The sequence below is a fragment of the Hetaerina americana genome, unplaced genomic scaffold (genome assembly GCF_022747635.1).
Source record: "Hetaerina americana unplaced genomic scaffold, ioHetAmer1.1.p SCAF_14, whole genome shotgun sequence".
Lineage (NCBI taxonomy): Eukaryota > Metazoa > Arthropoda > Insecta > Odonata > Calopterygidae > Hetaerina > Hetaerina americana.
Window position 1 is genome coordinate 10,482,066 of NW_027286514.1, and position 18,153 is coordinate 10,500,218.

Below are 18,153 nucleotides of genomic sequence, written 5' to 3' on the forward strand. Positions count from 1 at the left end.
GGAATCTATCTAAACCTACGCTATACCCTGCGATCCTCGAAAGCGACTAGTGGCGGCCGGTCGAAAGGAAAAAGTTAATGTTATGGATGCACTAGGGGAGGAAGTGGTGCATTTATTGATCTGGGATAACTTTAGCTCCTCTGGAAGTGGGATAGATGGGGTAGAATGATCGCGACTTATTTCTTGTTATCAATCTTTTTATTGTGATCGAATTAATAGAATTTAGTGCCGAGCAAGTAGTATTTATGTGTCTCCAATTGTATTGTTTCATGATGGAGACCAAAATACAACTGGTTGAAGTCCAATAACCTCGATTATTACGTTTTTTTGCAAAGTTTACAAATATTTAAAAGCAGTTTGTTAAGATGCCGAGAAATATTTTTGTCCATGCCGATATTCCTCCACGGAGAAACCTGGTCGTAAACAAGCACAACCGTACCTGAAAATCGCCAATGAAATAACTTAATTAAATGAAAGTTAGTATTTTAGTAATTTTACTCAGCAATCCACCCCTAGGGTGTGTGGCAGGGTGTGAATACACTCCGGACTAATTTAGATCCCGAGGTAAATATGCATTTGTGTTCATTTCCTTTTTTAGTGGAAATGGACGCCTAGTCAATTTTACTCGGTATTTTTCAAGTGGCGACTGTCTGTCGAACCTATAAGGTGATTTCGTTTTAATAGGGAAAATGGTATTTGTGGAAGGAGATCGCCAATTAGATGAAAATATATTTCGGTATAGGTGAGCGCATTTCATTGGAAAATGACCGCGGACGTCAATCTCTTCCCCCAAATTGAAGCGGCCTCATGCGGAATCCCCGACAAAGTTTGCGCCCCCAATATGTCACCGTTTCCGTTCCAAAGAAACGGAATTAAACAAGTGTCCGAAGCGCGCGCATGTTGTGAGCCCCTGGCCACATGATTCCTCATTCAAACTATTGCGCGTCTCCGGATGAGAGGAAGGAAAAAAAAGCATGATACGCAATCGCGCATGCGCGCACGACGCTGAAACTTTTTTTCAAAATTTTATCCATCCGTCTCCGCCGCCGATTTTCCCTCACCATTCACAACTCGACGCATGCGCAGTACTAGTTTCCCGAGAGACGCACGCTCGCTCACTCGAAAAACTCGCTCTGGAGGAGGGATAGCGTGTCCGAGCGGTGAGTCATCCGTTTGGCTGTGAAGCAAAACCCAGCGTCCTCACCCCCTTCTCCGACTACCCCTCCACCGACCGTCACTTCCCCTCCACCCCCCTCCAAGAACTCTTCCTCTTCTGCTGGATGGAGGCCGTAGCTCTTCAGTGTGGCCAGCGTTGTCGAGGAGAACGGGAGGTTACTGGCGTGATCGCAACTTCTTATCGTCGCGGAACCGGACGGGCGTGAGCTGTACACGCACGCAGTTGTGTGCCATAGCTTAGACGCGAGTGCTCTGTTTCTTTTCCGGGAGTTCTCGATTCTTCAACGCATGGACCTGGATACCATGCCGGACTCCTGAGAAGTTTTAATTTCACGGGAAAGAAAGAAAAAATATATTCAGAAGAACATTTCGTCCGGATATTTCTGTGACATTATATGCTGCCCTGTTTGGCCAGTCTTCCGTGTGGAGGGGTTTTGTTTTGATTGTTTCTTCAAGTCGATCGACGTGCAAAGGCGGGACGGACCAAACTGTTGTCATCCTCTTAAGGAGTCGCGTGTTCAATCTGTCGAAACGTCCACGCGTTGAATTCTTGTGGCGGAAGTGGAGGAGTTAAATTGTTTGTTGCTGCCATGGATATTTTCGTCGCCGATCGTCGGTAGTTTGGTTAATTCACTTCGGTTCGCTCTTCGTTCCTCCGTCCAGCGGACGCTCAAACTGCTGACCCCGAGCAACCAAAGGAGACCTTTTTTATTCTCTTCTTCGGAGGACCGGCACTCGTTATTTTTCCAAGTGTGCTCTCTCCGTTCTTGTGTTTGTGCGCTTTCGGTGTGTTGGCCCTTGGGGACCTGCGAAAACTCTTCGTCTCTCTACCTCTTGGAATATTAGAAAGTGTCGGGAAAGTTCGCGTCGTTGGCAAGGCGTTCGTTCCTCAAGACTTGCCCTCACCCCTCTCGCGGTCTTCCAGTCGCTTGTGAGTTAAGCACCGAAACAAAAAGTTCCGATTGAAGAGGAGGAGGGGTCCCTGTTACCAAGCTGTCTCCGTCGGTAGCATGCGTGGGGCCGGTAGCCCAGTCCTCTTGTCCTGATAAGCGCCGTATGCTCGTGGAAGGAGAGGCGGGCGTCCCGGCGACGGAGGCTGAAGGCTCCGTTGGTAAGGCAACCTCTCTCCGGAGGAAGAGGATGAGGAGGGAAGGTGCACCATTTCTTTTCCTGAGGATCGCCCCTCAACTCCCGCTATGGGGTTCCGGCGACGGCGGAGGAGGCGGCGGTGGTGGTAGCGAAAATGGGAGAGGAGGTAAGGACTGATTCATCATCACCCTTCGGGCTGATTCAGGAAATATTTCCCTCGCACGCCTCCGTGCCATTCGACCTCGAGTTTCTTACGTGGCGAGTACTAAGATTTCTGCCGTTGTTGGGAAGGGGGATTGCAATTGTTTACCCTCTGAGCGACCTCGCGCAACTCAGTAAGTTGCCGTGCGCGATACCCTTGCAGAAATACCACACCATGTCGTCAATGTTCGCCAATGTTCGCCGATTTTCATCACAAAATTTCATGTAGTATATGTGAAATTTCCTAAACAATTTCCCTAGAGTTAGCTTTTTTGTTCAATTAAAATTCCGTCTTCAGCGCCATTGACCGAGCGGACTGTTGACTTGGGGGAACGTAAATAGCGTCACATCTAGGGTTCCGACATGGATTGGCCATGAATGAAAAAAGTTCAACTCCCCCATTCCCCCTCCACCCTCGCTATCAATCAATCCCCATCTCGTTTTCTTTCAGAAGACACGAGAAATCGTGTGTGACATTTTGCGCAAATTGTTGTCACGGCAATTCGATTAGTGGATGGGGGGAGGTCGATTCCGCTCACCCTCACCAGATAACGGCGCGGCACTCGATTAAAATCTACCGGGAAGAGAGGGTGGTATAGAAATTTAGGGGGAGGGAAGTAGGGATGGCATCACATCCGAACTTCCGGTGCGTGGGAGTCGGGAGAAACAAGTGAGGGGAAGAGAGAGAGAGAAGGGTGCGTAGAAGAGGAGGTTGACAGGGGGGGGGGGGTTAAAGGAGAAGGGACGCCTTTTCGAGTGGGCGTCGTGGCGAATTCAATAAAATGAGGGAGGTTGAGACGCCCACGTCGCTCCACGCGGTGAATCCGTTTCCCGGGAAACCGTATTTTTCCGAATCCCCCCCCACTCTCCTATCCCGCCGGCCCTGAGCGTATTGTGTGCGCCACCCACGCTCACGGGGGCGTAATTATCACACGCACCGCCACCCCTGCCTCCTCGACCCCTCTCAACTCCCCCATGCCCTCCGAAAAAGCATTTCATCCTCCAATTGCGGGCACCCACGCGCCATAAATATGGTTTTAGATACAGTTCTCCTCATCCTGACGTCGCTCGTGGATGTCAATCCTTTTTCGGGCCTTTTGGGTGGTATTAATGTGTGCTCATGGAATGAAAACAGGTAGGCCCCCATCGCAGTATTCCGTTTCTCCAGAAGTTATCTACGGTTGTCAGTTGATCCCGGGCCGTTGGCGTCAGATTCTCGGAGCTCGGGAGACGGCTTATTTTCTCCCGGGTCCCATTCTTCATCTCCCGTCATGAGTGAAGGCAAGAGGGGCATTTTCCCCTTCCCCTGGATGGTCTTAGCGTTTCTCTCTCCCACTCAATTGTGGTGTTTGGGAATTCCTTCTTCAAAGCCTTTCAGTTCATATATATTGATGTGTATACATTCTTTCGATGTTTTTTGAAAATATTTCGCAATCGTGTTTCCATCGTAAGGTCAAGTGTGTGTGTACTGTTCTCGGACTTAAGGTGGATTTTAGAAAATATATTGAATTTTTTTTTCTCCCCTCCGGCTTATGTAGTATGGGAATGTGTCTTCTGTACCCCGATTCTGTGGCTAAAGGAAGAAGCTATATATATATATGACACGTTCTTCTTAATTTGGCTATTTATTTTTCGTTTCGTTTCTTTCTTTCTTTTTATATTCCCCTTTTCCATTGGTGGTTTTAATTTTATTACCACCAGTGGGTATTTATTATTTCCCTTATGGCCAATGAGTTACGTAAAAAATTATTGTGATATGCATGGTATTTTCCGAATGTCTTTACTATTGTAAGATCACCCATGAGGTTTCACATAAGGTTTTAGCACATGTTTATTATTTCCCGCGCGCTTGGGAAGGTCCACTCCGTATTTTTAACCCGGTTGCCGCACCATTGTTTCGACAGTTTTTTTCTCCTTCCTAACACATCGTTCCCGTGTCCGTTGCTAAATCACGCGCTCTGGTTTACGTCGTCGACATACTGTAGTTTGCTAAATTCGCTACTTAATGGATGAGAATTTTCCCCGTTTCCAAACACCGCGTGCTCGTTATTGCACCCTCCCTCTTTTTTAGGCCACACGCGGAAGAGGAGTTTGTGGGGGAGGGAGGGGGGGGCGTTGGTGAGAGAGCCATTCATTACGGAGGGTTATCAATCCTCTTGAGCGTGTGACCCATCTACATATCTTATAATAATACGATTGCGCGACAAATGTGCGGGAGAAATTTAATTTATGACAAACCGACGCGCGTTACATTTCTACAGTTTATATTCGATTCTTTTGATTGAGATTTTTTCATCGATTAGATTTTTCTTTTAGTGAAAACTGCGTTTAAGTAACGTCTATGTCTCTTGTATGAATATAGAACATCACTTGCTCAAAATTACGCCTGCAATTACGAGTTGATGTGTTGATAATAATCGCGTTTCAAAATTTTATTAGGCAGTAGTCCCATTGAGAACCTTTCATTTAGCCAGAGCAGGACGAACTAAGGTTTCTACTTTAAAAATAATGAAATATCATCCGTTGAAATGTGACGAAGCGTCCGTCCAGCCGAATCGAGCATGAAAGAGGCGGAATTTATTTCGCCCGCGGGCCTTGGAGCGCTGCTTGGCTAAAGCTTCGCGAGCATTTTTATTTTCGTGATCGATTGTCCTCCGTGCGGGTGTCGGCTAGTTCACTGGATATTTTCGCCTTTCTCTCTTCAATTGTTTTCTTTATTATTTGCTCACGGGTCTTCTTTGTGTGACGAGATCCCACCCCGCTCTCCGGCGCGGAATGTCTGGGTGATGTGACAAAGATTTCGGCGATAAGGAGTTAAAAGGGTATGAGGGTGAATATTTTTCCCTCCTCCTTCGTCATGGGACGGAATAATAAATTAGGGGTCGACGTTGTTTTTTTTTCTATTTCCAATTTCGTATCTCCATCCCTCCTTATCAGATCACGGGCGGAGGTGTGTGGATCGACACGGAGAGGCGTCGACCGTCTCTCGGAGGCAACTCGTCTCATGAGCCTTCATGCGTGTGTATATTTAAGCGCTCGGGCGATGACGTATACCAAACGGGGTGTATTTCCGCTGCGGAAACTGATTGACTAACAAAATGAGCGCTTAGGAAAGGGCGTTCGGGATGGATAGCGCACATGGGGTCGTCTCGAAAACTAGCTCGGCTCCCCCGCCGATGCACTGCTGAAAGAAACATAAGCTCATGAATCATTGATAAGTCTTTTTCTGAGACGGGCGAGGATGTGTGCGCGTGTGTTGGTGACCTTTCGTCGCCAGTGTTGACGGAGTGATGACATTATGTTTGCCTTAGCTGCTGGTTGGGCGATCGGGTCGAGTAATGAGAGATTTCGGGGTGTGTTGCTATGCGAGCGCATGGGATGAATATTGAAGGGGATTAGGGTTGGATATTCTGGGACGATTTTATATTCAGTTGCGGAGGATCGATGCCTCAAAACTCCTCCTGATCCTGGAAATTTATGAGTAATATTTCAGGATAAAGATGTCACAAAAGATCGGATCTATGTTTTCTTTCAGCCTTGGGATATTTATCTAACGTGTCGTCGCGGTCGGAGTGTGTTAAAATGTTTCAATTGCCGTGCTGTTTCGTCGTTTCGCTTTGTCCCGCGATTTTCCGCGATGACTCCATTGGGAAAGGAAATGCCTTTTTTAGTCATCGCTGTGCCGGAATGTTTAACAGGAGTTCTGAGCTGTTTGGGATTGCAGGTTAGATAATGCGTCACTTTCGTCGCTATCCTGTTGATCGTATTTCACACACCTTACTGTCGCCCTCCTCCTCTCGGGTGCCTTGAGGCGTTCCCTGGGAACGCTACGCATTCGAAGGGCGTGGCACCCCGGGTGCGGAATCCCCCGGAACAACGCACCCGTTCATTCACTTATTCTTCCTCTCATCAATGGCATGTGAGTACATCACCACTGACGCGTCTCGGGTTTTTCCTCGCACGCAGCATCCGTCCGGCTATGGAGAGAAAAAAAACTTAAGCGTCTCTCTTTCCATCTCTTTTCCTCTCTGGCACAAGGAAAATGCGGCTTTCAAATGTTGTTTTTACTCCGTAAAAGTGCGTCCCCCCTCCCCCCGCTTTTTTGAGAGAGTGGAGGGTATGAAGACCGATCTAATTCCAAAGTCTGAGCGCTATTTTCTTAAAATAATCTGTGTAGCCGAATTTGTTTGCGTTCGAGCTTCGCGGGCAGCATTTGAATGTATTTATGTTCCCTTTGCTGTTTTTTTTCATTTGATCCAGGCGAAGATATACCTTTAAATGTCAGGAATGGGTAATCTTCATGGGGTAGGATAACAGCGTTATCTCATCCTAATTGGCTGATGATTCTACGTCCAAGCGCCTCGGGAGATTTTATGAGGTTATTCTTAAATAAATCTTTCTTAAATAAAAATAAAATTTTATCAAATAAAAGTATCTCTCTTGAATAAATTTTAAATAAATTATTCTTAAATCTACTCGTATTTTTCTTTTATATATTCAGTTATCTGAAATTCTATTTGATTCTGCATTTCAAAGAAGAGCCATCCGCGGAACGAAGGTTCTTCTACCATGGGGTAAGTAAATGGCGTTAGACAAATATTAGAAACTTTACTATTCTGCATTAAAAAAGGATCGAAGCTACTATTAAAAAATCCACGTGATTATTCGACTGGGCTTGCCCTAATTGTGAGTTTCTTCGGCATCGGAATGTGTTCGATTTAATTTAGGGTGTTCGTTCATTGTTACTCCTATTCCAAATACTTACTTCCCGTAGGTAGGTCGTGCCGCCATTGTTAACTTATTATGAATCTTCTCAGGCTTTGGCCGTAGGACTTCGTTTTAAAGTGATTTTTCCACCTCACGGCATTTTAGTTGTCACGTGTGTCGAGGAAGCGATGTCAGCGTGCGCCTAATTTAATGTTTGCGTTTAATTTGGCGGTGAGTGACGTAGGCGTTTGCGTTACTCCTTGGCGAGCGTATCCTCTTGTCTCTTTTTAGGGCGCGAGTGCAAGTTGTCAGTACGGTTTTCTTTGAACGGCGCCAGTCGGGATTTCTCTTCCTACCGCGTGCGTCACTCGATCGGCGGCCTTCGGGCTCTCCGGAGGTTTCCCGCGTCATCATCGTCATCAGCCACCATTCCGCCCGAGCTACTGGCCTCCCGGTCATATTAATCGTGACGTAAATCTGTCTTTTATTGCCCCTGGCTTGCGCACTTTTGCCCTCACCTCTTTCATTTGTCACGATGATCCCAGGCAGTTGTTGCCGCACTATCATCTTCTGCGCCCGTGCTGTACATCTTCCAAATAGACGTTCGGAAACGTGTCGGCCCTTCCCGAAATTCTCAGTCTGTTCGTTGGATTGCGCCTCTGACCGTAATTCTATTTCACTCGTGAGATTAAGGAAGGAATGAAGCCTAGTCATTGGTGGAATTGGTTGCTCTTTGAAGCGGCCGTGATTCACTCCCCCGATTGCGTCTTCACTTAGCAATTTCAAGTTTAGTTCCTTCGCGTGGAACTCTTTAGAAGTCATTGGGTCTTTATTTGGACTTACATTCGTGTAAAACGCTACTGAATAGGTTAGTAATTTTGTCGGTACATTTAGTGTATCCTCTGCCACCCCCCGTTCGGTAAAATCTAGGCGTTGTCTGGGCCCTTAGGGGTTGTCGCCATTGTTTGCATGCTTGATTATTCATTCGTGATGTCATGTTGTCAGCTTTTTTGATGAAAGAGAATAAATTTCTCTCCTCCGCCTTGCCATTCTCGTCCAGTTCCTCCTGGTCTTAATTGGTCATGCGGGAAGACGAATGACTCCTGCTGGTGATGGACCGGGGACTTCTCGGCGGTCTCCCCACTTTACTCGTCCCCACGTAAACCCTGGAAGTCACTTCAAGATGGATGCAAGTCAGGCAGGTGTGGAAAAACTGCAACCGTAGGAATTACGGGGTTTGGTTCGGGAGTTGAAGCTTGGGGATAGCAGTGAATAATGCTCTACGTGATTAAAATTCCTATCAAGTTCTTACGTATATTGTGGATTTTAATTTTTTCACTATCTGTCAAACTCTTGCTACCGCTTTTTGTCTTGAGGTATCGGGTCTCTCGATTTTGGAAACGATTTTCAGATTTTTTTTCTTTTTATCCGTTCGGAAAAACATGAGGCTTTCGGATAGTTTTATCCACATGTGATGTGCTCTCGCTCGCCCAATTTTCTTCGTAAATTAATTCGAGCGTCAAATCCTCAAGTCCACCGACGACTCCCATCCTAAGTCTGAAAGAATCGAAGGGTCGATTTTTATTTTGTTTGTCTTATAAAGTGATCCAATGCTCCACATTCGCCCAATACCTTTCAAGAGTGCATAAATATATTTTGGGAAGACGCCATCGACAAAGGTGTTCAGGACAAAGGGTCTGGAAACCTTAAAGAAAGATCCAGAAAGTTAAATTGATTGCCGAATCAAATTACGTGTTGCGAGGGTAACTAGATTTTTTAAATCGTAATAATAGGCCGAGTAACCAAGAAAAATTATTAGAGGAACGATGTCGGGAATCTCTCCCAGAGCGAAGTTTAAAATGCTCACATCTGTATAAATTGGAAGGACGTCTCCTTAGCGATGAAGTTTAAAATTATTAGCTCCATCGTACTGCGGTGCGATAGATCATGTGTGTGAAATGGAAAGATTCAAGTGTGGAACAGATAGATTTTAAAAAATTATTATTTCCACGAACGGTAAGGGATTAGATTAATGTTATCCGACCGAGATGGGGGGTAGTAATTTTCGTCAATAGTAGTCTGGTAGGTAATCACCCCCTGCCACGCACCCCCTGGCGGTGTCTTGTAGAGTGTCATGTTTCTATGTAAGGTGTTAAGTATTTGCATTGGGAGAGGGCACTAGGGGTTATTAATGAAAAGTTGAATTGTAAGGTGTGTTCCGCCTGGAAACGGCCGGCGTCCTGAAGATGTTGAAGCAATGAGGAGCGTATCCCCTTCCCCCCTTATGACCCGGCGCCGTTCACCTCTCCGGCGGAATCCCTGGTGTGTGTGTGTGAGTAAGGGCCATGTGAGGCGACCGCGCTCCCTCCGTCGCTCGTGCGTGAGAGAGAGGACGCCTTCGCGACCGAGCGCGTGTTGTTTGGCCGCTGTCCTCGTCCGGGAGCTGTCGAGATGACGTGGCCGCAGCGGCCGAGAATGGCGCTTTGCTTGCACTACTCCTCGGTCATCCTCTTCGGGTTTGATGGCAAGGGGGGGAAGAGGGTTGTGAGCGGATGCGAGAGGATCAGTGTTCGAAAACATCTGCTTTCTATAACGCGAGCCCTCCTAGCATCCTTGCGAAATGGGTGCGGATTTTTCCGTGGGCTTCACAGCTGCGTTGCAGGGAGGAAAAGAGGAAGAGGAGATGGAAGTTGAGGCAGGGTGGCCACAGGGTAATAGGATTCAAGAGAGTGTCCTTCATAACCTCTCCGGAATTCTTTTCAAGAAGGTTTTAATTTTTTTGGAGTGATTTCCTATGTCGGCCGAGGTAAACACGGACGGCTTTCGTGACGAAGGTGGCCGATTCACAAAACCCGCTCGGAAAAATGTCATTCAGTCAAGGTGCGTGTTCCGTGTTGACGACCTCATTCGCTTCGGAAGAGAATCATCATCTAGTTGGCGGATGATGAGTTTTGGATGTGGTTTGGCACGGTTTTATTTCGGCATTGCAATGTTGCCACCTCAACCGTAAATAGACGAATTACTATTTGTTTTTCAAGATGTAAATGCACCTAGTCACCGAAGCTTCTGCCGGAAAAAAGCGTCAATATATCTCGCGAAGATATAAAAATCCCGATCGGGAATTGCATTTTTTGTCTCTCGCCTATTTTAACGCGATTTGACGTTTTCGCCAAGATGGAGTAGGTTTACGTGCATTAATTCGCACTGCCCGCCGCCGTTGTTCCATCAGGGCGTAGATTTCGTTTCCGTTCGCGGGACCCCCGTGAGTGGCGTACGCATGTGCCGGCACTTGTTCCGGAGTACCGAGCGTGCGCCTGGGAGAAAGTACTCCGGAGCGCATTACCGTGATTACGGACGTGAGTAAGCGACCACCTGCCGCGCCGTTACGACCCCCGCGTAGGATTAAATTAGCAGCAACACACACACACGGTCGGAGGAAGCAGACGCCGATCTTTCGCCTTCACTTCGGTCTCGTAATTCGTTTTCCTCGTTCGTTATTATTATCATTTCCCGGCAGTCGACCCAGCCTGCTGTCCGCTCCCACCTCCTCAAGAGGGTCGTCGGGATGGAAGGGGGGGGGGAGAGGGTGCCGGAGGTAGTGTATGAATAAAAAGGGAGATTGGCTGTGTTATTCACCCCGGCGCGGCGAGATTTAGAGCGACTAGGTTGGGTGAGTGGGAGGTTATATACGACCACATTTCTATATATTTCGGTGTTTGCCCGTGAGAGAGGAGAGCTGAGGGAAGAGGCAGCACAGCGGTGAGCGGTTTGGATGCAGGGAGAAGATGTCGCAGGCCTGGCAAGGGTCGTCTCTCGGATCCCCGCCGCCTAATTGGAGAAATTCACGGGAGAGCTCCGGGAATGACGGACGCTAAATGGAATTCCCCTTAATGTCTTTCTCTGCGTCCCTCCCGCTCGCCCTTGTGCTCCGTATTCTTATTCTACTTCGTCTTCGACGCTGCGGGGCAGGCCGTTGGCCAGCGACAGCGTCGGCGTCTCGCTTCGTTCCTCGCTCCACTTCTCGTGATGAACAGGGTTTACTGCGGACGGAAGGTGGGGTGGAGAGGGTACGAAAAAACGGAATTTATGGCGCGAGATTAATTTTATTCAAGGGAAGATTGCCAGAGGGTGAGTGGCGTTGGACGAAAATGAGGTGGGGAGGTGGTGCGAAGGGGCAGGAGGGCTTGGGTAATTGGGATCCAAGACCCTCACTCCTCTCTTAGACGGTCCGCGTCGGCGAATATTGTTGCCTCCTTGTCTCCTTTCTGGCGCGCGTGTAGGGGGTGGTGGATAGTAGTAGAAAGTGGGAATTAAAAGTCCAGTGACGTGTAAAGTAAATGTGGAGTTTAAATAGATTTTCGTCATTACCTGGATGATTGTTGCTGACGCATTCTTGTTGATGTCCTTCGTTTGTACTTAGGCAGCATTTGTGTGAGAGGACAGACGGTGAATTAGAAAAATAATTAATGCGTCTACGAGAGTCATGATAGCTAGAGAGATTTGAGTTGACGTGGAATTGTATTTTGTGACATAGAACTCATCGTGGCCATGGTTGAACGTCTCCCCGACTTTTACGGTGAGACAAACAATTCATGTAACTTTCAACCTCTCGCGCAATTTAGTTGAGTTAAAACCCACAGCATAGAGAGAGGATTATTCTCGAGACTCCATGCCAATCCAACTGTTCCATTGATTTACGTTATATTACCAAAGAGTGAAATGGCATGCATCGTTGTCAAAATTCTTCGTAAACGTCGTCGTCCATCCTCCAAGCTTAGCACCGTGACGTTCCGCATGATGTAGCAATCAACTTCCTAATGATCGAATGGTTTAAAGTGTATCGAAAGGCTCTGGTATGGACACTTGAGTGCAAGACAAAGGCATTTCCGAAGGAAATCGCTTCAGGTATGCATCCTTGGCGAATCCCAAAAAACACGTGTTCCCCTCTTAGTCGTCAAATTTTAATCCAGATCCATGGGATTGGTTTCCAGACTACATTGTTGTTCTTCCTCGGAGTCTTTCCTTAAGAGGCCGTGTGTTTTATTCTTTGTTATTTATAATTATGAAGCGACTGGCTTCGTAAGCGGCCTATTTTTTCCCCTTCGGCACTCCACGTCAGTCTCGTAGGAATGCGTGGGCGGGTGGCGAAAATCTTACGCGGAGTTTGATAGCCTAGCGTTTTATATAAACTTTTTTTTTAATTCTTCCAACGATTTTTTTTATTTTAACGGCAAGCTCCGTCCATCGCGACCACGCATCGGCGTGGAGCCCTCCGCGCGGCGTTGCCAAATTCACAGAGTTCAAAGCCTTTTTGGCGTGTCACGCCCCTCTTCGCCCCGCGCAATCCTTTCCCCTCACCGTCTCCTCATCCTCCCTCTCCACCCCTCCTCTCTCTCACCAGTTCCTTGACGCTTCGCTTGCGTCGATGGGACGTGCTCTCTGGCGGTTCAGGAGTTCGGGGGTCCCCGGGGCTGCCAAAATTCCCAAAGGGTTGGGCCTTCGATGGACGACGGTGGTGGCGGAAGCCTATTTTTTGTTCGCCATCTCACTGCCCCACCCCCTTCTCTCCCCCGAGAGTCTGGTGGGGGATTTTTAAAAAAGGCAGAGGAGAGAGAGAGAGGGAGACGCCCGTTCGCTTCTGCTCCTCTTCCGAGAGACTTCCTCGGTTCCCCTCTCTTTCGTCTCCTCTCGACGCCGGCCGCATCGCCCGGGGAGATCGGGTCATGTTAGGGGTCTTCCTGGAAGTCCCCAGACGACCTGCATCGAATCGCGGCCCTCTCACCCAACCCCCATCTCCGTCCCCGCCAGCCAGCACGCATGAAAGGAATGATTTCCCCACCCCGTCTACCCATCCACCTGGACCCTTCGAGTTCTCTCCTCCCCCTTCCATCCCCGACCCAACCTCCTGTTCCACCAATAATACACCTCAACCCCTCCTTCGCACCCCTACCCCATCCTCTTCACTTTCCTGTCTTCCCTCGTTTTTCAGTCTCGGTCGCAGGGCTCAACAGGTGGGGGGGGGGTGGAGCTCTCGGGGGGTACTTGGGTTTCGAGAGCACGCGGTGCAGATGTTATTCCGGTCGCCAGGGCAACCGATACGCCCGAGCATTAATGATGGCATGGCGAAACCTGAGGGGGTCGTCGTTCGCATTATGTTGACGTTATGCGGAGAGATTTATCCGTAGCATCATCTCAAGGCGTCCCATCATGTTATTGTCTGGGCAATTGTGACATTGCCAATCTCGCCTGGACATTCCGAAGACTCCCCCCTGTGTTCTCCACGTCTTAACCTGTGGTTAGTAATTAGTTCGATGTTGCTCATACCTCTAGTTCCCCCCAACTAAACTGGAGGCTCTGCAATGTTCGGAATGGACCCTTTCCACGGTAAATGTATTTGTCCATGCGAGCTCATCTTTATATTTCATTAGCTCTGTAATTATATTTTGTGGGTACACACAAATTCTCGCAGATGATGAATGGATGCTCCACACTTGAATGGAGGTCCAGTAGACTGCATTCCGTCTGAAAAATTCCCCTTCGAATTAGTTCTCAGTGGATTCACGGAAAGATTTCCCTGTTGCGCTCCGAATGTTCAGTAAAAATTCGTGAAAACTAGAGTTACGTTGTTTATCGACTGAGTAAGATTAAAAAGGTTTTTGTGATCTCAATTATTTTCCTTTCCTTCTCATGGTTTTACCTTTTCTCGTCCCCTACTTGTGATCTGGCTGCTAAATCTGATAAAATTCTCCCTGGGGGACTCCTGTTTTTAGGTGGGAGTTTGGGGAAGGAAGGGGGGTGGGAACGGGATCTCGCGAAGGGGAATGGTCTGATTCGACTCGACGGAAGAAGAGGGGCTGAGGTGGGGGAATAAAATAATTCAGGAGAAACCTCCTTAAATGGACGGCTTTTGAGGGCGGTGGGTCTTTGGTTTTTAAAGGGACGGAAGGACGAGAGTTTATGCCAAGGAAAGATAATGTGAGTGAGGATGTTGATTTCCAAGGGGGCGCGGGAGGGAGAATGGGCGGAAGCGAAGGCGGGAACGGCGTCGTCTCTCTCTCCTCCTTTCTTTTTTTTACGAAAAGTGGAGCATTTTGCGCGGAGGAAGCCGCAATGGAGTGAGAGGGGGGGAGGGAGTGAGCGGGCTTTGGCTTGATGCGAGGCGGCGATAATCCCACGCGCTCTCTTCTCTCTTGGAAGCGCAAAAGGATATGCCTATGAAAATGTTTTCACGTTTTGGCCTTCAGCCTCGTTCCTTCTCCGTCTTGTTTTGATTCGGTACGGTGTGATTTTCCAGTGTTTTTCCATTCTCCGCATATCACTGCTCGAAATAATAAGCACCGAAGTGTTTTTGCTCCCTTTTTCCATCTGCTTCATTCGTTCGCTTACTGCGCACCGATCTTTAATCAACGTCATATATTCCGTCAGTGCATTCCTTCATACGTTACTCTAGCGATCGTGTGCTCCACACCCTGTAGTTATTTCGCCTCTAAGCGGTAGTAGTCGACGATGATTGTGGTCGAACAATTATCTTATGTTTAACGTTGGTTTTTTGTTTTTTTCGTTTTAGGGCTTTTGTTTTTTCGTCATCGATTTAATGCGGTGAAATTATTTTTCAAATTCTCCGTCGCGATAATCTGAATTATCTTGGCGTGAAAAATGTCTTTTCCGGGGGATTGTTGAAATAATGTTTCTGCGTCAATTATTCTCCAGCATTATTCAAATGTCCTGCTTCTCGTTGTAGTTCATAGCAATGTTTAATTCTTATCTCTCCTAAGTTTTCGTTAGTTCTTAAAGATTCCTCATGGGGACTCACTCTGGTGTGACGACGGTTCGGTTAAAATTCTTGACCGCGCCGACTGGGAAACCTTGAAAAAATACGTTACTTGAGTCCTGAGGCCCGACGTCCGTAGCCCCTCGCAACCCTCCCAATCTTTCGTTTTACGTCGATTGTTCGAGTCGTCTTTTGTCCACATTTTCGAAAGTGTGGTTTTGCAGTTATTAATGCCCTCCTTCCGGTTTTTGACCTTCCGCCCTAGCCCCCTCCCACTTCCGGGGAGGAAGCGGCCTTCTCTCCTTGGGTGTGTGTCGTAGAGGCGAAAATTAGGGTTCACTCCCGACCCCTTCCCCCCTGTTCCCGCGCGGAAGGGGGCGTTTTTAGGGTTTGTCGGCGCTAGGGTGGGTAGCTAGGAAGGGAAGGACCTACGAGCATTTTGGAGCGGAGACGAATACGTGGTAGAGGGCGGACGTAGTGGGTGGGTATGGGAGGAGGAGGGTAGGTTGTCTTTGGTGTTGAGGGGGGGGGGTTGAGGGGGTTGAGTTTGAGCGGAGGAGGAGACAGACGGCCATGATGTTGTCCGCTCGCTCTCCTCGTCGACCTCAAACTCACTCCCCTTCTCCCCGCCCCTCCCCCGTATCCTTCACTCCCCTTTCACGGCGCAATCGGTGAGTCACCGCGGACAACCGGAAGGAAGGCAGATACACTATACACTCTCCTCTACACCTCTCTCTCCCCCCTCCCTCCTATCCTATTTTCCCCACCTCCCTCCTGCCTGCACCCTCCTCCTCCTCTTTCGCGACCCCAAAACCGACACACACACTTTCGCACACAAGCATACACACAAATACACGCGCTCGTCTCCGCCGCGGCGCACCGTGGGGTGTATTTTCACATCTTTGCCGCTCTTAATAGAGTGGTTACTAACAGTTTTGGCACGTCCTACTCCCGCCGCCCTCCCTTCCCCCTCCTCTCGCCTTTCGGACCCCTCCTCCGAAGCTACCAATGCCCCAATATACCCCTCTTCTCTCCTCGCAAGCCCTACCCCATCCCAAGAGTACACCACCACCAACACCTCCCCCCCTTCCAGTGAGCCTTCGGTCGTCTCTTGTGTACCATCTACGCGTACATGCACTGCAATCAGGGGGGCGGGGATCCGGGATTGGAGGGGGGGTGAAAAAATAAAAGGTCTTTGGGCATTGACCGGTTTTCTTGCTGTATTTCTTTATGCCCTTCTTATTTCTCCCTCCACCCCAACCCTTGCCGTTTTCTTGGTACCAGCGGTCGGGAATGCATTCTCGGTAATGGATTGGACTTGTACTTTTCAGACTTATGAAGTCCCGCCGTTTCGTCACGACAGGGTTGAGAAGTGAAGGGTTGGTGTACTCGCGAGGGGTTCTCACGAAAGGGTTAAAAAGATATTTTTCAGTCGCCTCAGTTCCACGTCGCAGAGGGGTTTGTTATCTCAGTTCACATAGTATGTACCTGCTCGTTATAAATATTATTTAGGATCGACTCCGTTTCCGGAGTTCCGAATAATCGCTCTTCACTCTTCATTTGTAGGTCTCATGCGAAGTGTAATACTCTTTGGTGTTACAGGGAGGATCGTGTTCTCGAATTAACCAATTGAGTTCCATTACTTCCCCCATGAATCGGAAGGAACGTTTTGCAAATACGGGGTTTCGTCGAGAGAATAAAAGTACCTATTAATCCCTAATGGGTAATAATCTGTGTGTTGGGAGGGAGTTTGTCACGTGCGGTGCCTCGGGATCTCCAGAAATCCTTTTACTGAAGGATCGTTTCCTTAAGATTTTTTTCTCTCGCAAGACACATGCGAGATCGATGGAGTGGTGCTTGTGGGTCTCGTGTGATGAACGTTATACCACCACCACCCGCTGTTTTCTCCGTCGTTACGCAACCGAGTACTGGAAGAAGCATCATGGATGTCTCCGCAAAATTTCACACAGCTATGTTAGCGGCAAACTTTACTTCGTTTTGCGGAGTTGAGTTATTGGTTACTAGGCAAGTTCATTTCCGGTTGGATCTCGTCTTTCCCTGTAGGAGGAAAGCTTGCGACGCGAGTTCTTGAGTTTTTGCACCTTTCAGCGGTTGGTAGAGTGGACATGTGCCGCTGATAACGTTTCAGCCTTTTTGTTTTCCCTTACTTCAAAAGAAGTTCTCGCCGAGGATCACATTCTTCAGCATCTGTTTGTATGCATAGAGGTTCAGTTTTCTTTATTTTTAGTATTCCTCAAAGCGGATCGCATTACCATGGCTTGCCACGTTTTGCATCAAGGTTGACCAAAACTAGGAAATTACCCAGAACGGCTCAATTCCCCGAAATGAATACTCGGTGGATCTCTGTCGATGAGGTGGGGAGGGAGGTCGTGAAAGTTGCTATGCCGATCGTGTTTCAGGAGGATGATGTACAATGCAATTCTCGTCTCGTTTGTTTCCTTAACTCCCTGGGGGTTGCCGTGGCGACGGTGACAGCCGTCATCGGTCTCGGGCTGCGTGGTTTCTCGAGTCCTTGAGGAGGGAGCGGGTGAATATTCTCCTCGGGAGTGGACGGAGAAATTTTCGTGTCGCTCGCCGTGATGAATTTAATCCGCGGGGATGGAGATACTTCATTGCCTGCGGTTAATGTAGCAGCATAGGGATGGATGGCTGAGGTGTGAAGCAATCTCTCTCTAGTGTTTACTCGTTTCCGTGATCCCTACGCCCTTCCCCCAATCCTAAAGGATCACTTGATAGGACGGTAGTAGTCCCTGGCACATGTCGGTTGGGTTAGAAAATGCGAATATCTTGGAAATCGAAGCTATTTGTGGCGTCGACTGAGGATGTATAATAAATCCCTTTCGACAGCTCGTGACGTGCGGTTTTGGAATTTAATATCAAATGTCGAAGATTTTCCATTTAATTCATTCCGATTCGAATACTTATCGTCATGGCTTGTGCTCATGAGGTAGTCCTGCGTCGCACTGTAGCGCTTTTTACAGCCTGAAAAAGTTGACTGTCAGCTATGGCTGAAATGAACTCTCTACGTTTTACTTATTTTTGTGAAAAATGGGAACGTCGTGTGATTTCGTTCATTTTCGCGACGTCGGACGCTTCGAATTTGATATTGATTTTTACTGATTTCACGGAAGGATTCGAGTTTCTATGGCATTCGTCTATGTCAGGAATTTCCATGTGGCATAGCGATG

The 18,153-nt window shown here is 48.1% G+C and overlaps 1 protein-coding gene across 1 annotated transcript in view; it reads left to right on the forward strand.

Moving 5' to 3' along the window:
* Window positions 1–18,153, forward strand: part of LOC139686399 (dual specificity protein phosphatase 4-like) — a 280,627-nt gene that overhangs the window by 198,718 nt on the left and 63,756 nt on the right. The window lies entirely within an intron of this gene.